The sequence below is a fragment of the Rattus norvegicus genome, chromosome X (genome assembly GCF_021556685.1).
Source record: "Rattus norvegicus strain SHRSP/BbbUtx chromosome X, alternate assembly SHRSP_T2T, whole genome shotgun sequence".
NCBI lineage: Eukaryota > Metazoa > Chordata > Mammalia > Rodentia > Muridae > Rattus > Rattus norvegicus.
Window position 1 is genome coordinate 52,329,737 of NC_141554.1, and position 11,392 is coordinate 52,341,128.

Consider the following 11,392-nt stretch of genomic DNA (forward strand, 5'->3'; position numbering starts at 1 on the left):
GAGAAGAAGTTATATCCTTTTGCTTTAGGATAGAATGTTCTATAAATATTCCTTAAGTCCATTTGGCTCATGACTTCTCTTAGTCTGTCTACGACTCTGTTTAATTTCTGTTTCCATGATCTGTCCATTGATGAGAGTGGGGTGTTGAAATCTCCTACTATTATTGTATGAGGTGCAATGTGTGTTTTGAGCTTTAGTAAGGTTTCTTTAACGTATGTAGGTGCCCTTGTATTTGGGGCATAGATATTTAGGATTGAGAGTTCATCTTGGTGGATTTTTCCTTTGATGAATATGAAGTGTCCTTCCTTATCTTTTTTGATGACTTTTAGTTGAAAATTGATTTTATCTGATATTAGAATGGCAACTCCAGCTTGCTTCTTCCGACCATATGCTTGGAAAGTTGTTTTCCAGCCTTTCACTCTGAGGTAGTGTATGTCTTTGTCTCTGAGGTGTGTTTCCTGTAGGCAGCAGAATGCTGGTTCCTCATTGCGTATCCAGTTTGTTAATCTATGTCTCTTTATTGGGGAGTTGAGGCCATTGATGTTGAGAGATATTAAGGAATAGTGATTATTGCTTCCTGTCGTATTCATATTTGGATGTGAGGTTATGTTTGTGTGCTTTTCTTCTCTTTGTTTTGTTGCCAAGACAATTAGTTTCTTGCTTCTTCTAGGGTATAGCTTGCCTCCTTATGTTGGGCTTTACCATTTATTATCCTTTGTAGTGCTGGATTTGTAGAAAGATATTGTGTAAATTTGGTTTTGTCATGGAATGTCTTGGTTTCTCCATCTATATTAATTGAGAATTTTGCAGGATACAGTAACCTGGGCTGGCATTTGTGTTCTCTTAGGGTCTGTATGACATCTGTCCAGGATCTTCTGGCCTTCATAGTTTCTGGCGAAAAGTCTGGTGTGATTCTGATAGGTCTGCCTTTATATGTTACTTGACCTTTTTCCCTTACTGCTTTTAATATTCTTTCTTTATTTTGTGCGTTTGGTGTTTTGACTATTATGTGACGGGAGGTGTTTCTTTTCTGGTCCAATCTATTTGGAGTTCTGTAGTCTTCTTGTATGCCTATGGGTATCTCTTTTTTTAGGTTAGGGAACTTTTCTTCTATAATTTTGTTGAAGATATTTACTAGTCCTTTGAGCTGGGAGTCTTCACTCTCTTCTATACCTATTATCATTAGGTTTGATCTTGTCATTGAGTCCTGGATTTCCTGTATGTTTTGGACCAGTAGCTTTTTCTGCTTTACATTATCTTTGACAGTTGAGTCAATGTTTTCTATGGAATCTTCTGCTCCTGAGATTCTTTCTTCCATCTCCTGTATTCTGTTGGTGAAGCTTGTATCTACAGCTCCTTGTCTCTTTTTTTGGTTTTCTATATCCAGGGTTGTTTCCATGTGTTCTTTCTTGATTGCTTCTATTTCCATTTTTAATTCCTTCAACTCTTTGATTGTGTTTTCCTTGAATTTTTTCAGGGATTTTTGTGACTCCTCTCTATGGGCTTCTACTTGTTTATTTATGATTTCCTGGAATTCTTTCAGGGATTTTTGTGACTCCTCTCTTTTGGGCTTCTACTTGTTTATTTATGTTTTCCTGGAATTCTTTCAGGCATTTTTGTGATTCCTCTCTGTAGGCTTCTACTTGTTCTCTAAGGGAGTTCTTCACGTCTTTCTTGAAGTCCTCCAGCATCATGATCAAATATGATTTTGAAACTAGATCTTGCTTTTCTGGTGTGTTTGTATATTCCATGTTTGTTTTGGTGGGAGAATTGGGCTCCGATGGTGCCATGTAGTCTTGGATTCTGTTGCTTGGGTTCCTGCGCTTGCCTCTCGCCATCAGATTATCTCTAGTGTTACTTTGTTCTGCTATTTCTGACAGTGGCTAGACTGCCCTATAAGCCTGTGTGTCAGGAGTGCTGTAGACCTGTTTTCCTGTTTTCTTTCAGCCTGTTATGGCGACAGAGTGTTCTGCTTTCAGGCGTGTAGTTTTCCCTCTGTACATGTCTTCAGCTTTTCCTGTGGGCCTGTGTCTTGAGTTCACCGGACAGGTCACTTGCAGTAGAAAAGGTGGTCTTACCTGTGGTCCCGAGGCTCAAGTTTGCTCGCGGGGTGCTACCCAAGAGCTCTCCCTGGCAGCAGCAACCAGGAAGATCTGTGCCACCTTTTCCGGGAGCTTCAGTGCACCAGGGTTCCAGATGGCGTTTGGTGTTTTGCTCTGTTGTCCGATAAGTGTATGCAGAGTGCAGTCTCTTCTGGTTTCCCCAGCTTGTCTGCCTCTCTGAGGGTTTAGCTCTCCCTCCCATGGGATTTGGGTGCAGAGAGCTGTTTATCTGGTCTGTTTCCTTCAGGTTCCGGAGGTGTCTCAGACGCAGTGGTCCTGCCACTCCTGAGCCCTCCCCCATGGGAACCCAGAGGCCTTATACAGTTTCCTCTTGGGCCAGGGATGTGGGCAGGGGTGGGCAGTGTTGGTGGTCTCTTTCGCTCTGCAGCCTCAGGAGTGCCCACCTGACCAGGCGGTCGGGTCTCTCTCCCACGGTGTCTGGGAGCAGAGAGCTGCTGCAGGACGGGATCCGCCACAGTCACTATTTCTTCATATCACCTAACATCAATAGAAGGAAAAACCCACCAAGATGAACTCTCAATCCTGAATATCAATGCTTCAAATGCAAGGGCAACCATATTCATAAAAGAAATTTTACTAAAGTTCAAAGTAAACATTGCACCACACACAATATAGAGAGGGGCTTCAACACCCCACTCTCAGCAATGGACAGATCATGGAAACAGAAATAAACAGAGACACAGTGAATCTAACAGATGTTATTACCAAATGGGTTTAAGATATATCTATAGAACATTTCATGCTAAAACAAAATAATATACCTTCTTCTCAGTATCTCATGGAACTTTCTCCAAAAGTGGCTCCCAAAACAGGCCTTAACAGATACAAGAAGATTGAAATAATCCCATGCATTTTATCATATCACCATGGAATAAGGCTGGTATTCAACAACAACAAAGGCAACAGAAACCTTATATATACATGGTTAATTTCATTATTTCTTCCTTGACCAAGTTATCATTGAGTTGAGAGTTGTTCAGCTCCCGTGTGTATGTGGACTTTCTATTGTTTTCTTTCTATTGTTTTATACGAGACCAACCCTAGTTCAACTGAATACATAGGATCAATTCAATATCCATGTGTGTGTTGTTTTGTGTCCAATTATATGGTTGATTTTTGAGATGGTACCATAAAGTACTGAGAAGAATGTATATCCTTTTGTTTTAGGATGAAATGTTCTTGAGATGTCTGTTAAATACATTTGGATTATAACTTCTTTTTTTCCCTGTGTCTCTGTTTAGTTTCTGTTTTCATGCTCTGTTCATGGGTGATAGAGGGATGTTGTAGCCTCCCACTATTATTGTGTGTGGTATAATGTGTGCTTTGAGTTAATAAAGTTTCTTTTATGAATGGGGGTGCCCTTGCAATTCGAGAAGAGATGTTCAGAATTGAGAGTTCACCTTGATAGATTTTTTTCTTTGATGAGTATGGTGGTGAGGGTATAGTTTTACAGATGAATTATGGGATTATAGGGAATTGTTTTTGGTTCCAAGATGATCCAATGTTATATCTTAATATTCTACAGTTCAGTTCTGATAATAAATGGATTAAGTGTAGTGATCATATCCAGTAATATATATTGCCTATAGTACTACCAAGTGAGAAAACCTATCAGACTTTTAAAATATTGACAGATTTACTAATATCCATGTTGTAACTAATCATGTATGATTAAATATGTGAATACTCATGCAATTTGAGTTTGCATCCACAGCCAGGGCACAAATCACATTAGTCATGTATATTAATATGGGACTTAGCAGGTATAATTTGCCACACTGAAATTAGGCAATTGTACACAATTTTTGAAAGGATTGTTTCAAAAGTGTGAGAAAATATGTGTGAGAATTTAACAGGGGCTGGCATATATCCGAATGGACTAAAACCTGAAAATCTCCTTCTCTTGACTAGGCTGGGAGTGAAAAGTATCAAAATAGTTATCAAAACACAAACAAATCTGTTGTTGAAAATGAAGTCCCACTTGCAAGGAACTGTAAACCTGGGAAGAAAAATGTACCTATTTTCAATATGAACTCAAAGTTATGTTCTCTATCTTCACTTATGTTTTTATCTCATGATGGTATCACTCATTAATCAACTTATATCTGTAGCCCAAGAGAAGAACCCAAGTAATATTCCATGATATCAGTATATCATTAAAACAAGATGAAGTATACAATGGCTACAAAAGCTTAGATATGGACTAGAACACAAAGTTCACAATAGATAATAATATTTGCAAATACTGGGATGTTTGAAAATGAAATAACTATGCATTTTTCCTCAGTATACAGAAAATAATACTTAACCGCAGTGTATGTGGGTAGTGTTAAGTATAGATGCATAATAAAAATACCATATTTTGTTTGCTTAAAATTTCCTTTCTTGCCATAAGGAAATACCACTAGGATTAGATCCAGAACTAGAATATCTTTCACTTGAAAATGCTTGAATAGGTAAGGCCAAAGGCTTTTGTGTGTGTGATCTTCCATTTCTATACTCTTTTTCAGCTAAGTAAACTATTTTCTGATTAACATAATTTATTAGAAAGGCATTTACCCATGTTAAAGTCTTTCCAATCTGGACCTATTTCTCTCTGCATGAGCCAACTAGAAACTTATTTTCTCTCCAATCAGAATTTCCTCTTGTTTTCATAAGCTGTTATTCATTTTGAATTAACTGATTTTATGGTTTATTTTCATAATTTATTGTAATCTGGGTAAGGAAAGTCACATAGTTTTTATAAACCATATGCGCTAACCTGGTGATACTATTTCTGTGCTGAGATTCATTGGTCTGGGACAGCTTTATTTTTTCTCGTACGTAATGAGTAATGAAGGATCAATGATAGGTTCTCATTTATAAAATCAAGCATTTGAATATCTGGATGTCCTCTCAGAAGGATCAATTTCCCTATAATTTCTATTGTTACTCCTCTGAACTACATTCTAAGGTCTACACATTCTACTTAGCAAGCCACATTGTTACATTATTAAGGATATACCTTTTAATTTTCTCCTCCATTTACATGAGCATCATTTGTATCTATTCATGTATAAACCCATATCTTTTGCCTTAAATTCATGTCAGTTTAAAAACTTTTCTCATAGGCTTTTCCACTAGAACTTTGCTACTTTTATTTTACTTATCCTAAGGGTTTTAATTGCTTCTTCTAAAATTTAAAAACAAAGAATTCATATATAATAAAAGACTGTTTTCTTGAATAAATAAAATTACCCATACCTAGATACTGTTCTATACCAAAAACTGATGTACTCCTGCCTGAAGAAGAGTGAAGTATTGTTTTGTTTTTCATTCTTTGTCTCTGAAAGACAAGAGCTGCCTCCCTATAGGCATTTATCATTAAGAAGTCACAGCTAGATTTAGTTAGTGGAAATTCAATATCCTCTTAGGACCAATTACAACAATCTTACATTTTTCTTACATTTTTCCCATTAAATGGTGGGTTCTGACTGCTTCTATCTTTGTTCCTGCTGTTAGTGGAATTAGAAAACCATTTAAAATATAACTTAGCCTAGCTTAACATCTAAGAGTCATTATTATATTCTTTAGTCTCTTTCATACATTTCCCTAGATAGCATGGCCTTCACAAAACTATGGTTATAAAAAAATGTGGTTGTTTTACTATACAAAGTTAGTTGCTAAACTTACATTGATACACCTATGGAAAATTTTTCCTTGATTGGTTCAGGAGAAAGCATTGGATATTAAAAACTAATGGACATGAAATTGGGAAATTGGAAGGGAGATGTATTAGAGTTTCTAATTGCAATTGGAGGTGGGATGTGGGGATGAATATGACCAAGATACATGTGTATGAACTTATCACAAAGTAAACAAGAATGATAAAACAGAAAATACACAAATGCTTTTAGTCATCAAATCAACACACTCAACAAAGTTGTCTGGGTTAAGTAAATAGTATTTTTCTACTTAGCAAGCCACATTGTTACATTATTAAGGATATACCTTTTAATTTTAATTTTAAAGAATATATAAGAAATGAAGCTCTAAATTACTTTTATCTATAGTTTAGTTTTTTTAGCTTTATCTTTCCCAAATACTTACAAAGTGTTAGCAAAGTGTAATGAATATTTTAATTATCAAAGTGATTATATGACTAAGATTAATTACCTTATTAATAGAAGAACTTTGAACTTGAGCATCTCTAGGACTCACAGAAACAAAGATTTACTTTTAAGTCACTTCATTTATTATTTATCCTCCAACTTATTTATTCATTATTTTGTGGTACTTAGATTGTATTCCAAGGTTGTGAGCATGCTAGGAGAATGTTCCAACACTAGGTTATACTTTAGTCTTCATTTCAGATTTACTTATACTAGAGGTATATTCTGTCTTACTCAAAGATATATTTAATTTGAAAATCAGAATTACTAGTGTCCCTGAATACTATGTTGTTACCTTATGAAGAACTAAAATAAAATAAATTATGAGACACAATTTTTTCAGAACTGACTTAATTTATATAACACTCCTGTATTTTAAATATATATGTATATATGTACATATATATATGCATATATCAATCACCAAGTATCCCTCGTCATAGTTGTGTTATATCTTCCACAGGCTCATCTTTGCAAGATTTATTCTCCAGTTGATGTTATTTTGACCAGTTGTAGAAGCTTTAGGAGTGGTGCCAGAAAGAAAGAATAATACTACCAGGGACAAATTCTTATTCTCGGTCTTCCAGTCTTTCTCCTTTTCTGCTTCCCTCTTTCTTTCCTACTATGAAATGAATAATTTTTGCCATAATGAATTTCTTCACCATCACAAAAGGCTCAGAAATTAACATAGCTTGTGACTGGATAGAATATCTGAAGCTATAAACCAAGGTAAAGTATTCCACTCTTCAGTTTTTTTCTGTTAAACATTTTACAATAACAAAGTAAAAGTGAATAACATAAGCTTTTAATATGTAATTCAATGCTATGTAGTATATTCACAATGCTGTAAGACTCTCAGTCTCCTTTAGTTTCTAAACAGTTTCTTCACTCTGGAAAGATATCCTATACTCAGTAAACATTTGCCATTACCACCATCCACCTCTTATCCAGTAATATTTGTTTCCAGCTTATATAGATTTACTTATTGCAGTTATCTTATATAAGTGTGATAACATACAATGTTACTATGTATCTGGCTTATCTCCTCAGTAAAATGTTTTTAAGTCTCAACAGCATATTAGAAACAATTGTTATTTGCTAAATAAGTCATTTTGTATGAATATAGCACCTTACATATACCTTTATTAACAGACATTGATTTACTTGTACACTTTGGTAATTATGAATAATACTACATAAATTTTTACATACAAATTTTTGTATAAATGTATTTTTAAAGTATGATTATATACTAGGAGTGCTGTATAATATGCAAATCTGTTTAATGCCCTGGGGAAGTGCTAGAATACTTTTCTCAGTGCCTGTTTTACAGACAAAACAGAAAAGCACAATGGTCATTGATTCGCTACTTTATTATAAAGTGGTAAAGTGCCTTTCTGACAAAGTTACCCCAAGGATTTAGAAGTGATCTCAATATGGAATTTCCTAATGACAATGATATTAAACATCTTTATATGTAATTATTGGCTAGGAATTAGTACTAGGAAACTAATATGTAATTATTATACATTATTTTCCCAGTACTCTTTGGATCCTTTATCCATATTTACATGTATTGGTATATTGATGTACATTGATTACATTCCAAAGTTCTTTAAGTATCTTTTTATTTTTAGATTAATTTTGTTTCTGTTCTTCAGACAGGATAATCTCAGTTTAACCTATTTTCAGTTTTTCTGATAGTTTATTTTGTCAAATAAAAGCTGATACTGAACACCCAGTGAACGTGATGTTGGGGGGAGGATGGTAATGGGGGGATGATGGGGAGGGAAAGCCCATATAGAAGGGGAGGGGAAGGGGTTAGGGGGATGTTGGCCGGGAAATTGGGAAGGGGAATAACAACCGAAATGTAAATAAGAAATACTCAAGTTAATAAAGATTAAAAAAAAACTGATACTGAGCACTTCACAGTAATATTTTATTTCAATGATAACAATTATCAATTAGAGAATATCTATTTTTCTCTTTAAAAATGATGTATTATTAAATTAAGTTATTGAATTAAAGTTATTACATTATATTTTTACTATTTTTAGATTTATGACCAGAGCCATATGTTAAAATTTTACAGTTGAACTGAGTAAAACATCCTTTTGCTTTACACCAAACAATAAATTATGGTCTTAATTCAGGAACACAGGTAAATTTAAATATCAAATGTAGTTTGCTTACAATATTCATAATGGGAACAACTTTTCCCTGACAAATGATGGGATAGGTAGTAGCAATGTTGATTTTAGTCGTTTTCTGTTTCCTTTATTTTACCAGCTGCATAAATTTTATTCTCAAGAACACAAAACTAGAAAACACTGCTTTCTAGGTTGTGGAGTTACAGAAGGAAACAAAAGAGGGGAAATACATTTTCTTACAAAGAGAATAGCATATTTGAGATTGAGTGAAAAAACTAACAAAATGAAAAAAAAGGAAGTATTGACAAGTGGTGTTAAATGTTTGTGACAACCATTTTTAGTGTCAGGAAATGACAAAAGGAAGACAGAAAAGATGGATGTTAATATATTGGATACAGATGAATGAAGGAATCTGCTAAGGTGAAATTAATATTTACTGTTCCAGAAGTAAAATTCAAATATGACAGAGCTATCAATTCTGGTGTTCCAGAAGTGATTTAAATCACTTGCTTCAAGATTAGGAAAAGCTTAGTCAGTTTACAATTGATTGTATGACATTCTTTTCATCACAACTGATCAATGAGGATAAATATGTATATGGATTTCAGATTTTCATAAAACAGACCCTTTGTAAAATTTGGATATTTGCCTCCTGTCAGATGAAGGGTTGGAGAAGAACTTTTTCCAACTGTAGGCTGCTGTTCTGTTGAGTTGAGTGTCACCTTTTCTTACTGAAAGTTTTCAGTTTCATCGGGTCCCATTTATCAGTTGTTGATCTCGGAGTCAGAGCTGTTGGTGTTCTCTTCAATGAGTTGCTTTCTGTGCAATGAATTCAAGGCTATGCCACTCTGTTCTATTACATTTAGAGTATCCAGATATAGAGTCAAGTTTTTCATCCACTTGAACTTGAGTTTTGTGCAGGGTAATAAATATGGATAAATTTGCCTTCTTCTGCATACAGATACCCAATTACATCAATACAAGTTTCTTATAAATGCATTTTTTTAAAGATTGTATGACTTTTCCCTTCTTTGACAAAACTCGAGTGTACATAGGTGTGTGGATTTATCTCAGGTTCATTGATTATATATTGTTGATCAACCTATCTGTTCCTATATCAACACTACACAGATTTATTACTATTACTCTGCAGTACAGTATGAGATCAGGGATGGTGATTCCACCAGAAGTTCTTTTATTATTCAGATTTTTTAGCTATCCTGGATTTTTTGTTTTTCCATATAAAGATTTCCCTGTCAAAGTCTGTTAAGAATTGTGTTGGAGTTGAGAATTGCATTGAATCTGTAAATGGATCTTGGTAAGAGGGCCATTTTCACTATGTCAATCCTACTGATCCATGAACATTGGGAATCTTTTTCTATCTTCTGATATATTCCTCGATTTCTTTCTTCAGTGACCCAAAGTTATTGTAATATAGGTCTTTCACTTGCTTGGTTAGACTTACACCAGGATATTTTATATTATTCATGGTTATTGTAAAGGATGTTGTTTCCCTGATTTCTTTCTCTGCTCTTATCATTTATATAAAGAAGGGCTATTGGTTTTGAGTGGCTGTTATCCAAAATTTAAGAAGAAATCAAGATGTTAGACACCAAAAATGTAAATAACCCAAATAAAGATGCATAACAGAGCTAAGCAAATAATTCTCAAAATAGAATCTCAAATGACTGAAAAGCACTTAAAGGAATGTTCAAAGTTCTTAGTCATCAGGGAAATGCAAATCAAAACACCTCTGAGATTCCACCTTACAACAATCAGAAAAGCTAAGATCATTTCCCCTTTCCCAGTTTCCCATCCATATCTCCTATTCCATATGCCCTCCCCCTTCTTCTATAGGGGTGTTCCCCTACCCATTCACCCACTCCCTCCTGCCTCCTCGCCCTTACCTTCCCTTACACTGAGGGGTTGAGCCCTCGCAGGACCAAGGGTTTTTTTCTCCCATTGTTACCCAAAAAGGCCAACCTCTGCTACATATGCCACTGAATCCATGGGTCTGCCCACGTGTACTCTTTGGATGTCATCTGAGGTTTTGATCTTAGCCATTCTGACTAGTGTAAGGTAGAATCTCAAGGTCCTGTTGATTTGAATTTATCTGATCACTAAGGACTTTGAACATTTCCTTAGGTGCTTCTCATCCATTCCAGATGCCTCTGTTGTGATTGGGTTATTTGGTTTTGTATGGTTAGCTTCCTGAGTTATTTATATAATTTTGGACATTATTCCTCTATCAGAGTTAGAGGGGTTAGTGAAGATATTTTTTCCCAATCTGTAGGCTGCTGATTTGTTTTATTGACTATATCCTTTGCATTGTAGAAGCTTTCCAGGCATGAGGTCCAATTTATTAATTTTTGATTCTGTTGACGTCCTTGAACCAAATAAACTTGACCTTTGTGCATGGTGACAAAAATAGGTCTCTTCATTTTTCTATATAGAGACATCCATTTCGACCAGCACCATTCATTTTAGATGCTTTCTTTTTTCCATTGTACAATTTTGGCTTCTTTTTCAAAGACCCAGTGTGCATAAGTGTATTTCTGGGTCTTCACTTCTATTCCACTGATGAACCTAGGTATTCCTATACCAATACTATACAGTTTTTATCATTATTGCTCAGTAGTAGTAGAGCTTGAATTCCCTTAGTCATTCTTTTATTGTTAAGAATTGTTTTCATTATTCTGGCGTTTTGGGCTTTCCAGATGAACTTGAGAATTAATCCTTCCATGTCTTTGAACAATTGTGTTGGGATTTTGATGGGGATTTCATTGAATCTGTGGATTGCCCATTGCAGGATGCCCATATTTACTATGTTAATTCTGCCAATCCTTGAGAATGGGGAATTGCTCATTTTTTTCTGATCTTCTTTGATTTCTTTCTTAATGGAATCAACTCACCTATAAAAAGACATAAACTTTCTTCTATTAAATTCTGAGAAAGCATTTGCCAAAAT